Source organism: Ovis aries, chromosome 22, assembly GCF_016772045.2.
Source record: "Ovis aries strain OAR_USU_Benz2616 breed Rambouillet chromosome 22, ARS-UI_Ramb_v3.0, whole genome shotgun sequence".
Lineage (NCBI taxonomy): Eukaryota > Metazoa > Chordata > Mammalia > Artiodactyla > Bovidae > Ovis > Ovis aries.
Window position 1 is genome coordinate 47537051 of NC_056075.1, and position 13975 is coordinate 47551025.

Below are 13975 nucleotides of genomic sequence, written 5' to 3' on the forward strand. Positions count from 1 at the left end.
GAGCCCTAGAGTGTATATATATATGATTAGTTTTATGTGCACTCTTTCCTCTGAGTGTGTGTGTCTGTGTGTGTGTCTGCGTGTGTGTCTGTGTGTGTGTGTCTGTGTGTGTCTGTGTGTATGTGTGTGTGTCTATGTGTCTGTGTGTATCTGTGTGTGTGTCTGTGTGTGTCTGTGTATGTGTGTCTGTGTGTATCTGTGTGTGTGTCTGTGTATGTGTGTCTGTGTGTATCTGTGTGTGTGTGTCTGTGTGTGTCTGTGTGTGTGTCTGTGTCTGTGTGTGTCTGTGTGTATCTGTGTGCATGTGTCTATGTGTCCGTGTGTATCTGTGTGTGTCTGTGTGTGTGTCTGTGTCTGTGTGTACCTGTGTGTGTGTCTGTGTGTGTCTGTGTGTATCTGTGTGTGTGTCTATGTGTCCGTGTGTATCTGTGTGTGTCTGTGTGTGTGTCTGTGTCTGTGTGTACCTGTGTGTGTCTGTGTGTGTCTGTGTGTATCTGTGTGTGTGTCTATGTGTCCGTGTGTATCTGTGTGTGTATCTGTGTGTGTTTCTGTGTCTGTGTGTGTCTGTGTGTATCTGTGTGTGTGTCTATGTGTCCGTGTGTATCTGTGTGTATATCTGTGTGTGTCTGTGTGTGTCTGTGTGTGTGTCTGTGTGTGTGTCTATGTGTCTGTGTGTATCTGTGTGTGTCTGTGTGTGTGTCTATGTGTCTGTGTGTGTCTGTGTGTGTATCTGTGTGTGTCTGTGTGTATCTGTGTGTGTGTCTGTGTGTGTATGTCTGTGTGTATCTGTGTGTGTGTCTATGTATCTGTGTGTATCTGTGTGTGTGTCTGTGTGTGTCTGTGTCTGTGTGTCTGTGTCTGTGTGTCTGTGTGTATCTGTGTGTGTGTCTATGTGTCCGTGTGTATCTGTGTGTGTGTCTGTGTGTCTGTGTGTCTGTGTGTATCTGTTTGTGTGTGTCTATGTGTCTGTGTGTATCTGTGTGTGTATCTGTGTGTGTCTGTGTGTGTCTGTGTGTGTCTGTGTCTGTGTGTATCTGTGTGTGTGTGTCTATGTGTCTGTGTGTATCTGTGTGTGTATCTGTGTGTGTGTGTCTGTCTGTCTGTCTGTGTGTGTGTAGGGTTCTAAGCCACCGTGTCCATGCAGTTTCCCGTAACTAACCATCACCATGGTCAGGATGCCAGTCTGTTCTGGGTTTCCATTGCTTCCCTCCTGTAACCACAAATTCTGGTCTCTCTCTAACACCTGGAAAGCCCTACTCCTCTCACCATCTCTATAATTTTGTTATTTCAAGAATGTTATACAAAGGGAATCCTGTGCAACCTCGTATGTAACCCGGAGAGGCTTTCTTCCCTCGGCGTCCCCTTGAGACCCACCCCATCAACGTGTATATCAGCACTGTCCTCTTTTTTATTGCTGAGCAGTATTCCGTGTACATATTTTGTCTGCCCGCCCAGCTGTTGAAGGGCCGCAGGGCTGTTTCCAGTCTGGGGCTATCGCAAGCAAATCTGCGGCGCATGTTTGTGTGCAGTTCTTCATCTCTCTGGCCAGGAGTCCCGCTGCTGAATTGTGTGATAATTGCCTGTTTACTTCTTAAGACACTGCCAGACTGACTTCCAGAATGGCTGTGCCATTTTTGGTTCCTCTTTTCGATGTATGAGTGATTCGTTGTTCATCATCCATGCCAGCATTTGATATTATCACCGTGTTTTCATTTTGACACTTGGATAGGTATGTCCTGATGTCTCATTGCAGTTTTAATTTGCTTTTTGCTAACAGCTAACAAGGTCATCCTCAGTGTCTTAGTGGTTAAGAACCCGCCTATCAACGCGGGAGACGTACGTTCTATCCTCGGGTTGAGAAGATCCTCTGGAGGAGGAAATGGCAACTCACTCCAGGATTATTGCCTAGGAAATCTCATGGACAGAGGAGCCTGGCAGGCTATGGACTGTGGGGTCACAAAAGATTCAGACACGGCTTAGTGACCAAAGTTCATCAAGTGATTGATCTTGTTTATGCATTGAGATAACCTCAGTCAATGGACATGAGTTGGAGCAAACCCCGGGCGATATTGAAGTACAGGGAAGCCAAGCGTGCTGCAGTCCTTGGGGTCGCAGCGAGTCAGACATGACTTAGCAACTGAACAACATTTTCGAAAAAAATCCTTCTCCTCACAAGAACCTTCTCCTCGTTAGAACCTGTTCTAATGAGGTTCTAACAACCTCAATCACCCCTCCTAACCCCCCAAGAACATTGAATCCCTGTTGGATCCTCTGGTTATGGGAAGAAGAAAACAGACATTCCTAACATCTCCTTAGGGACAGGGAAACAGGTCCCTCTCTGAGCCAGGCTCTCAGATGGGCCCAGAGAGAGGAGTAAGGAGGCTACTGAGGCGACTTGGCAAAGTGGGAGTGTTAGGTGAGCCTCCAGCGAGCAGAGGGAGCTGGGAGTGAATGAGCTGCAAATTCAGACACGAAGGTGGCAGCCACAGCGCGGTCGCCGGGCCCCACACCGTCAGGAGAGCCGAGCCTTCCCTGCTTCCCTCTCTGCGCCTCGGAACCCCTCCCCGCCTCTCGCTCAGCCTCCCCTGATGTCCTTGTCACACTCTCGTCTTCTCTTCCTGGTAAATGGCAAACATTTACAACCCAACGCGAACACCACCAGGATAAATCCTGTGTTTGCTCTTTGGACGGTATTCAATAAATTACAGTGAGCTGGAAATGTCAGTGGCTTGGAAACTGTAAGTGCTTTGCCTGGATGTCTTTAAGCAAAGACCCACAGCTGGTGCGGTGGTGAGGTAAACCCCGAGGATAAGCCCCTTTAATGGGGGCGAGGAGGTTTGCCGCAGCCGTCACAGCGGTAGCTTAGCACCAGACACCATGTGTGGTGATGAGGCTGGACGTCTCTGATCGTCTAGAACCATCTCTTCAGTGGCTCTGTCTTCTGAATTCTGGAAAAGTAGATACGTTCAACGGAAACCTGCCCAAGGGTTGAACCAGCAAAACTGCCATGCTCCTCTCTGGGGACCAAACGTGGGCCATTAGATTCACTCCGCTGGTGATTTCAGTGACCTGAACTACCAGGGGAGACTCTGTGGTGTAAAACATGAGGATAAGAAACAGCGTACCTACCAACTCCCTTCATTAAAATGCCATGACTGCTCCATGTAGGCTGGCTGGCTGGCTGGCTAAGTCGCTTGTCATGTCTGACTCTGTGCGACCCCATAGACGGCAGCCTACCAGGCTTCCCCGTGTAGAGGGGGACACTTAACCTCCTCTCACATGACTGGCTCAGCATTGTTCTTGGGGTCACTGACTGTGCCTGTCCTTCAACACCTAAACCCAGAAGTGGACACTGGAAACTTGGGGTTCACTTATTACTTTCAGAGGCAGGATTCCTAGTCTCCATCTGGCTTAGGAAACATTTTCACGCTCTTCAGGAAAGAGGCAAGATTTCTGATGGTCAGGATTCCCTGAGCATCACCAGCTAGCAACTTGAAGGCACATCTGCCTGGGACACACAGTATTTCTAGCAAGTCAACAACCCAGGAAAATCGTAGCTTAACCCTGGAAATTCAGTTCAGTTTGGGGGTATATTGTTCACTTTCAAAGACTTGTTTTTGAGTGGTTCTTCTGTGACCCCACACAGATCCTCTGTTAACAAATTTTTAAATAAATATGACAATAGCCGATTGGCAGGCAAAGAAAAAAAAAACGAATTTGCTATCAATAAAACTATGGCAACAAAAGAAACACACGTTGTTTGGTTTCCTTTCTTTCTGCCCGTCACCCACTTGTCCCAAGTGTGCCCAGAAGCTTCTTTTCAGCTTGGTTGTATGATGGACCCCCATTCAGAATACAAAGGGGCTTGCAAAGAAATGTCACCTGGCCCTTGGGTTCTAAACTCAGAAATTAGTCTCATCCATTCAAGTTACATTCACCCTCTTGAAATATTTCACTTTTCACCAAAGCAGTGAAGACAGGCTTTGTTTTCATCCTGAGTGATCCCTGCTTCACCCTCAGCTGACAAACTGGGGGAGGACAGACACGCTCTGGCCTCTGTGGGGAACTCCGTGGGGCCGTCTGCCCCATTAGGCCTGGAAGAGGGGTGAAGCATTTGCCCCTGAAGGAATGTTCAGCTTAAGGGACAGTGGACCAGGAGTGTCTGTGAAAGAGCCCTCCTGGTGTGATGATGACCTTCTAGTAAAGCAGGGTAGGCAAGAAGACATCACGTTTATATATTCATTCAACAGACATTTACTGAGTGCCTATGTGTGCTAGGTCACTTCAGTCATGTCCGACTCCTTGAGGCCTGATGGACCATAGCCGATCAAGCTCCTCTGTCCATGGGATTTTCTAGGCAAGAATGCTGGAGAGGATTACCATTCCCTCCTCCAGAGATAGTGAGTGCCTACTACGTACCATATCCTTATGGCTTAGGGTTATAACACAGAATAAGACCCAAACATCCTTCACATCATGAGAGTGTAGGGGCTACTGTGTATTCAGACGTAATCATATAACGTCATGAGCCATTAAGCATAGTTTTGACAGGTTATGATAAGCATTGGTGAGAGTTCACCAGGGCCCTTTGCTGTGTCCTGACCTGTAGCTCTAGAAGAGTTTTCACTATGGACGTCCTCTTTCTTCTGGCTGAGCAGTCAAATCTTGCACAAATGTCATCAGCGTTAGCCCAACTGCTATGACTGAAAACACCAAGTCTCAGCAGGTTCAAATAGTAAAGATTTCCCATTTTGGTCATAGCTGTTGAGAGCTAGCAGGGTGAAGGCTGGTCCACATGGGCTTGGGGATCCAGAACCTGCATCCTGTGGACCTGGCGGATGGGCAGGGAGGGCAAGGAGCCAGGCAGAGGCTGTGCCATGACCCACCATCCCCACACCCATCCCACTGCCACCAGGACACATGCGGCCTCCTAGAAGTGACCAGGATTGGAAAGTGGAGCTAACAGCGGCCCAGGAAGACAAGAAATGGGGACTTTGGTGAGCTCCCTGAGCACCCTCTGTCCTTGGACTCTCTCTCTTGCAAAGCGTGTGTTACCAGAATGGCATGGTGGGCACCTGGGCTGTGTCTTTTATAGCTTGTCCATATTTTGGCTTGTCCTAGGAAACACTTGTTCCTGGAATCACCTATCAGCTGTCCTCTATGCTGTGTTGTCCACAGAATCATCTGGAAATTATTTTCTAAGGAGTAGCCTTGTCTTATATTTTCTGGAGTTATAAGTTAGCTTACATCATGTTTAATGTTTATTAAAACATTTTTTGGCCCTCAGTTCAGTTCAGTCACTCAGTCGTGTCTGACTCTTTGCAACCCCATGAATCACAGCACGCCAGGCCTCCCTGTACATCACCATCTCCCGGAGTTCACTCAAACTCACATCCATCGAGTCAGTGATGCCATCCAGCCATCTCATCCTCGGTCGTCCCCTTCTCCTCCTGCCCCCAATCCCTCCCAGCATCAGAGTCTTTTCCAACGAGTCAACTCTTCACATGAGGTGGCCAAAGTACTGGAGTTTCAGCTTCAGCATCATTCCCTCCAAAGAAATCCCAGGGCTGGCTGATCTTCAGAATGGATTGGTTGGATCTCCTTGCAGTCCAAGGGACTCTCAAGAGTCTTCTCTAACACCACAGTTCAAAAGCATCAATTATTTGGTGCTCAGCTTTCTTCACAGTCCAACTCTCACATCCATACATGACCACTGGAAAAACCATTGCCTTGACTAGAAGGACCTAGGCAAAAATATAATCAGGAAAAAAAAAAAAAAACCCTTTAGGAATTGATACTTTCTAAACAAACAGAAAAAAATCACATGCTGTGGAGCCAAGACCCGAGCTCATGGGGCTTTTGGAGACTCAAAGGAGACAACACAGGTGAAATAAGATGTGATATATTGTAGGTGCTCAATGAACACTACTTATATTTATTATTATTTCATAGGAACTTTCATAGAAAGGTGCTGAGGGAAAGTATATCAACAAATCAACCTAAAGGTAATCCATAATCTGACATTTTTGAGCAGCCAGGACTAAAAGAGATGTTCTGAGTCTCAGGATAAAAATGCAGCTCTGACAACTGACCATTGACCACCAGTTCCCACGTTTCCTGACTCTTTCCCAGGACCTGATGGGGGTGCTGGGTTCTCAGATGATAAATGAACCTGCGCTCAATGGATTCAGCTTTTTTTGGCGGAGGGGGGATGCTTGTACAAGGCTTTCTCCAGGCTGGTAAACTGGCCAGTGAAAAACAGCAGGACAGACCTCCGTGCAGGGCTGCTCAGCTGACCCCGCACTGTGCCAACGTCTACATTCATTGTCGATATCAGTGCAGACATTGTTCCAGGCGGAGGGGCGCCAACTGGGATTTTCTGCTTTGTTTTTGAATCTTAAGTCTTAGTTTCTCAACCAAGGGAAGCAGGCTTATAGATGATAAGAATGAGACTTGCATGGCTGCTGTGAGGTTGAATTTGACAATGAGGGTAGAAGTCTTCCCTAAGTAGCAGAGAGTTTACAAAACCAATAAACACTGATGTCATAGAAAATGTCATTTTGAGGCAAACTTTTCACTAACAACATCTTCAGTCCAAATGAACAAACAAAAACATTTCCCATAAACAAATGAATAGTTGGTTCTACTGGGTGGCAACCATATCCTGCAGTGAAGACACTTGCCAAGTGGCTCAGTCTCTTGCCCTTTTCTAGTCATTTCTAGAACTTTCTAACATCTAGATTCTGCTGTGGGGATTAATATATGCATGTTCCTCTTGCTCCTGGCCACACATACTGCCTGATGGGTGACTTTAATTATTAATGAATTGTTTGTGCCCACTGATGAGACATAAGATTGTTTATTTCTAAACTCCATGATTGTTTTAGTTAAAAAAATCAAGGAAAGTAAATATTTGGAAATAAACTGCAGAAGTACATCCATACTATAAATCTATATTTCAAAAGGACAGATGAAACAAAGAAGAGAAATAAGTACAAACATAGTTGAGAACAAAGCATGCTGAATTCCAAACACCTAAGGCAAGTCTGGCTTTAATTTTCACATCATCCAATTAATGTTTTTCTGCTCTCTACCTTGAACTTTTTATAAACAGACCAGGATTCCAATATCTAAGCAGGTGGTAACCCAGTGCCTATTCTGCATCGCTTCTAATTTGGTAAAATGAATCACTGAAGAGAAAGCAGGATGGCCGTTTGCACACCAGACTGCCAAATTTATTCTCCATTTGAGAATAAAAGAAAGTTTTTCCTTCACCATTTGCCCTTAAATGTTTGATTGAGGGATATTTGCTTCCATCCAAGGTACCTGGCTGACAACAAAGCCAGAAGCGGCTTATTCCACAGGCTTCTTAGGACCAATAAATTCTGCTAATACCAACCGCTGTTCAGCTGTCCCTGTGGTGCTTTGGTTAGAAACATGGAGCCCTGTCTCCTGAGCACTGCCCGTCACCCAGATGGTCAGCTACCAGGACCAGAAGCTGCTACTTGGTGCCAGACCTTGGCCCCCCTCCTTGCGGGGGGCGGGGGTGGCGGGGGGAGGGTTGCTGCTGACCTTGAAAATTGAAGGGATGCTCCAGAGGGCTAGATACTCACAAGCCAGAGATGCCTCATGGTGCGTCCTTGGCGCTTACTTCCCCTGTCATATCTGTGGTCTCCTGCCCCTGTATCAGCAACACTCCTGAGCTCAGGAAGAGAGAAAAGAGAGCCTGCTTCTCAGAGGTCAGCCTTTGCCAGAGTGGTCTCCTTACAGCTCTAAAATTAAAAATTGGAGGAAAAAAAAGAGAGAGAGAGAGAGGAAACTGGTAGCTCTGCACCCTGAGTTTGTCACTCACCTGCCTTTCTGCTCACGCTCCCATAGAAAGACAGGGGGCCTTGATCCTGAGAGGACAGCCCCCCAAGCCCGTCCCGAGACTGCCCGTGTGACAGCCAGCACTCTTCAGGGCAAGCTGGCAGATCTGGGCAGGGGGTGGGGAGAGGAAGCTGCCAGGCTTCTTTGCAATTCAGATGGTAATGTTCTCCTGGGCTTGTTTACCATCTGCTGGGCACACAGACATTTCTCTATTTGGTCATTAATTAATGTCCTAACTACCAAGCCACACCAAACGTGCAGCACTGGTATTTCTGAGGCACTTGTTTACAAAGTCAGTGCAGCTGAATTTCTTTCAAATTCTATGGCTTTGAGTTTGAATTTGTTAAGACACATTTTTGTCAGAAACTCATGTAATAGCTTGGAGGTTAGTCAAATGGATAATATACAAAAGTGTACCTTATTTTTAATGATTTCCCTGAACACTATCCTTGATCCAAACTGTCTTTATCCCTTTGACAATCTGGAGATTAGTTATCGGAACATAAAGAGAAGCGCTCTTACATTTCCCCAGGTAATGGTAACCCCTGCCTTTTCACATCAGGTACTGAATCACCATCCAGATTCCAAGCCTTGAAAACTTGGCTGCTCAAGACCTGGAGTTTGGGGTGATCGATGCTGTTTAAACTTGTCAACTTCTCTTGGATGCATCTCAAAAGATCTTGTGTTTCAGCCTCCTTCTGTTTGAAGTGGAATTGGCGTAAGCGACCCCTAAAGATCCTTCTAGCTAGAGATCAGATTTGAAGTCATGGTCTATGGAGCTTGTGTTGACAACGTAACTTGAGGAGTAGGTTGTGGACTGAATGTTTGTGTTCCCTCAGAATTCAGGTGTTGAAGCCCTACCCCGAAATGTGGTGGATTAGGAGGTGCAGCTATTGAGAAGTCATAGGATTAGATGAGGTCTTCACGGGGTACCCCTCATGAATGGGATCAGTGTCCTTTTAGAGACAAGAGAGACCTTTACATCCCTCCCTCTCTCTCTGTTTCTCTCTCTCCCCGTTTCTCATATGAGAACACAGCCAAAAGACCATCATCCGCCAGCCAGGTGGAAGATTTTCATCAGAACCCCACCACGGTGGCACCCCGATCTTGAACTTCCAACCTTCAGAACTGGGAGGAATAAACTTCTGTCTTTTTATAACCACTTCATCTATGGCACTTTGTTATAGCACCCTGAACAGACTAAGGAAGGATAAAAGCAAAGACATCCATGAGGCTTGGCCTTGGTCTGGCAGAGAGGGAGCGGCCAAGAGAGGGTGTTCCCTGCTTAGGCACCCCTCTTTGTGGGGTTGACTAGCCAACTAATGAGCATGATCAAGCCGTCAGCCCACAGCATGATTACAGAATGAGCCCTTGACTTCCGGGTCTATGCGGGTGATTTCCCAGGAAACATGGAGAAGAACCTTTCGGACAATTTTGCACAAAAGTACCTAGGCCTGCTCGCTTCATTAAACTCACCTTAGGAAACCAGGTCTGTGTGTGTGTGTGTGTGTGTGTGTGTGTGTGTTGGGGGGTGGGTGGGCGTTGTGCAGCACTGGCCCCCAATGAAGCAACTCCTTCGCAAAGCATTTGGTGTGATTCAGGAGGTAACGTCTTCCTGCCCTCATTTCTTAGGCCTGGCAAAGCTGGACAGATGGGCTAATTTGGTGCATGTAGGTTCAATATTTCACATTCCATAGAAGAACAGGCTCAGGTATCCTAGCAAACAGGCCTCAGATTAGAATGAACCACCCAACCTGGAAGTTGGATGAGAAAATATGAGACGGGGAAAAATGTGATTTTTTAAATTATTTTTTTAAATTAAAATATAGCTGATTTTCAATGTCGTATGAAAAGTGAGCTTTAATGTCCTTGTAGCCCTGGGACTAGACGACCCAATGTCCCATTGCCTTGGGAGTGTGGCCTGGCCCTCCCAGGCCCTCTGGCTCTGGGCTTCCAGACATGTTTCCAAAGAGGACTGGGCTGCCACTGTCTCTGATGCCACAGTGAGCGTGGGCAGGGGCTCCGTGGCACCCCCCAGGGGGTGTCTTCACCAGGCGGAGCACAGGGAGGCCCCAGCAGAAGTCCCAAAGCAGAGGCCCAGTCGTGACAGGACCCCTCCCACTGAGAAGCCCGACTCCCCAGGGTCCCTTCACAGATGACCCCTGCAGACTTCAAGGTAAATACCCTGGTGAGTAGAGAGGACGCAGGCCGGCCTGCCCCCTGGGGTGACCGTGAGCCAGAGGCCTGGCAGGTTCAATCCCAGTGCAGATGCCAAGTCAGTGGCAAACCCGGGCATGGGGAGGGGGTGGTGAGGCCTAGGGGAGACAGGATGTGACTTTAGAAAGCAGGGAAGAGTGATAGTCGCTCAGTCGTGGCCGACTCTCTGCGACCTCGTGGACTGTAGCCTGCCAGGCTCCTCTGTCCATGGAATTCTCCAAGCAGGAATCCTGGAGGGTTGCCATTTCCTTCTCCAAGTAAGCAGGGAAGGCAATAGATAAAACGTCCATTTCCTTTTCTATGGCCTCCTTCATGGCTTTTAATCACTGCATGTTCCACTTTGTGTCCATCTTTAACCTGAAATTATTGACCAAAGTCAAAAGGGACACCAAAGTCTCCCTCTAGGAGAACATCCCCCTCCCCTGTCTCTGGCCCCAGCTGTCCCTGCATTGTCACGGAGCCTCGGGACAGGAGGGAAGGACAAGTCCAGCCCCCAGCCCCCACATGTCTCCCTGGGGGCATCTGGAAGATTCTCACCACCTGCTGTGACTCCAGGATGGAGTGGCATTCCCCAACCTGCTCGAGAACATCCCTCTAAACTGTTCTGAGCAGAAACACCTGTGTTCACCCTTTTGGGAAATTCTGTGCTCTAGGCAGCGCTTTCTACTGGGTGCCACCCTTCGTGTGTGTGTGCACCCTACCCCCCAACTGCCTCCAAGCTGGCAGTCAGGGAAAACACAAACTAGTCTATTGTCACCGACTCTGCTAATTAAAACTGACACACACCGGCAAACAACAGTCCCCATTCCCAGCCCCTTGCAAACTCTACAGAGAAACCAATACTTCAAAATATTTCCTGCTGGACAGCCTTTGACCTCCATGTAGGCAAACCTTGGGGAGAAATTCCTATCCATAATGGCTTAAATCTATCAAAACACCTCCTTGATTGATAAACATGCTGGGTTTATATTATGATTGCTGCATACAGTTTTCTGTCACTGTTAATTTATTTGGAAGTCTTAACCTGGGAGGGTATGACACCAGCAGTATTTTATAATGAGAGCTGTAGAAGTAAATCATCGCCTCCAAACAGTACAAAGAAAGCACGACCCAATCATTCAGTACACAGGTGCCGGGGCTGCACAGGCTACAGGCTCTACACGCGAACACACAGCCGCACGCGTCAGCAGCACAAACGCCCTGATATCGGGCTGTGAGGATAATCCGGGCCCTGTAGGTCTTTTATCCGATGGTGTCCAAGCGCTTTGAACAGGAGAGTGTTAACTCTCTCTGCACTTGGGGGTGGGTGGGGGTGGAATCTAGGCACAGCGAGGCTCACTCTCTGGTCCACTATCAGGCTCCAAGCCCAGCCTAACCTCGGTTTAGCTGGCACCTGAACTTGGAGCTGAAACCCCAGAAGAGACACTCCCTTCCTTCTCCTTCATGCAGACAGAGGCCGATGCAGATGAGCAGCTTGGAGAAAATCATCAGGACATCGGGATGCATGGGTGGCCAGCGAACCCCATGCCATCTGCCCCGCCCCAGTCTGTGACACCTGGGAGCGAGCATCCAGATGGGGCGGGAGATGCGGGCACACCCAGTGGCCGTGGACCGCCCGACTCTAGGAGGCCGCTCTTCAGTTGAGGGCCATCCAGGCAATCCGAAACATTCCCAAATGAACTTTGCATAGAGACGTTTTCATTCGCTGCCTCCCTCCTCATGCATATTAACAAATGGTATGCGCGGCCTCATTTAATTCACTGATTTTACATTCGGATCACTTTCTCTTTTACAGCTATTTTTACCGGGCTTCATTAATCTTTGTTGAATACAATGGCATACATCTTTAATGCGGCCGCTGTCAAGTCGTATTTCAGCAAGAGCTGCAAACTGAATGACAGCGAGCAATATTAATAAATTTAACATAGACTATATCAATTTTTAACCGAAGGAATGTGGAAAGCTAAATGTATTATTTTTCATTTAAATCATAGGGTTTATCACCAGTTAAGTAGCCGCGATTTCGAGGAAACTTGTGACGTGCCATACAAATAGATTTACATCTCATTAATAAGTAAATTAGGCAAATGCCTTTCAAGTTCAGACAAGTACATAAGTGTAATCTCCATATTAAAGGAGTAGTCTTTGATGAACCACCAAGGAATTGTGGCAGCCAGGATGTGACACGTTGCCAGGGCTGGGGCCTTGTGCACAGGCCCACCTTAATTACACTCCTTCATTACTAAAGACCGAAGTGTCTCTCCAGTTAAGATTCCATAAATGAACAGCATGCCGGCACCTCCCAATTCATTTTTGCAGGAGCCATGAAAAGGTGGTAACAGTTATGAACAAAAACGAATTATCACCTTTTCTTTCTCTTGCTTGACCCACCATTGCACTAAGATATTGAGACAATTCACCTTAAATCGATGAAAGAAACGACCCGTGGAAGAGGCTATTTTGTTGAAGAAAAGAGAAAGGGTAATAGAACCAAAAAAAAAAAAACAAAACTCTGATTTTTAAAAAATTTCTCTTCATAAATCCCAACAGAGATAATTTGCTGTAAAATGTAAACCCAGTGAGAACTTGTCTGTCTGTGTTAAATAAAAAGTTACGGTTGGCAGGAGGCATGTTTTTGCAGTAGCTTTAGCGATTATAGGAAATTACATGCAAAGCCAGAGTTCTGATCCTAAGTTAATTTATAATTGGAAAAAACTTATTAATTAGCTATGTCGCTCTAATTAAGAATTAGAAGAGTGTGCATTAGGAAGGCAGTCAGTAGCCAACTGACAGGAGTTGTTGAAAGCCCAGAAGAGACAGCTGCTCAGCCTTGCCCATCAGCGCCGGGCCTCTTCCGGGAGCCCCGCGTGCAGAATTGCCCGCCCATCCCCGTTGCCTGATGCTCGAGGCAAACGCCAAAGCGGAAGGTGCAGAGTCCACAGCCTCCTTGGGTTGGCCGCCACAGGGCACGTTTGGGCCCAGGTCCTCCTGCACCCTGTCCATCTGCACGTGGGACCCGAAGCTTCTAGAAACACACACGCCTCTGAGCTCACAGCCCATCCTACTGCCTTTAATGGCTCTGTTTCTGTCTTTCCACAGATCTGATCTTCCTCCACCGTTTTTTTCTTTGGCATTCTTTTTATTGTTTTTTTTTTTTTTTTCTTTATCCACTGACAAATATAGAAAAAGGATTAAATACTCCAGTACTTACAAAAGTCAGAAGTTTTCTACAAATGCGCACTGAATGAAAAACCAAATCTTAGAACCTTTAATTCCAGGGCCTTTCCACATGGGCTGCGGCTTCTTCTAGTGGATTTCGTGTTTTCCGTTGCGAACGCGGAGCTATCAAATGACTCCTATTCTGTTGGGTTATTAAGACAGGGAATGAGGTTACAGCACAAACAACAAGATGAAAAGCTACTGTCTAAGTTAATTGTTCACAACAACAACAACAACAAAAAAAAGGTAAAAAATTTTTTTAAAACCCAACCTCAACCTTTCTGGTCTGTAAGGGTCATTTTCTCTGTACAGCTTTGCTTTCAATTAGGGCAGAACAGAAGCGAAAGTGGGCATTGGAGAGAAGTCGGTGTTCCTGTTTGAATACCAAAAAAGCTGTCCCCCAGATAACGATGCTTAAAAAAAGTCTCTGCCTGAGCACATTTCTAACATTCTATTCCATTTGCAGGCAAAAGACAAGATTCCTGATGCACTCATTTTACGAGGTTAATGATCTTTTGTTGTCCGCCAAAAGCCTATTATTCATTTTAAATTAGAGGCAAAGTAGTGTGTTTAAAAGTAATTCAAATGGGAAGTAGTCTTTCTTTAAAATAGGGGCTTTAATCCCCTTTCACAGTCATTAGCCTGTACTTAGTTAAAAGATCTAGGTTGT

The 13975-nt window shown here is 46.7% G+C and overlaps 1 long non-coding RNA gene across 1 annotated transcript; it reads right to left on the reverse strand.

Annotated features, from left to right (window-relative positions):
• Nucleotides 1-5238: 5238 nt before the first annotated feature.
• Nucleotides 5239-7977, reverse strand: LOC132658400 (uncharacterized). Its single transcript, XR_009598007.1, has 2 exons — nt 7853-7977; nt 5239-5744 (listed from the first exon to the last, which is right to left on the reverse strand). It is a non-coding gene; the product is annotated as an uncharacterized LOC132658400 (long non-coding RNA).
• Between the last annotated feature and the right edge of the window lie 5998 nt (nt 7978-13975).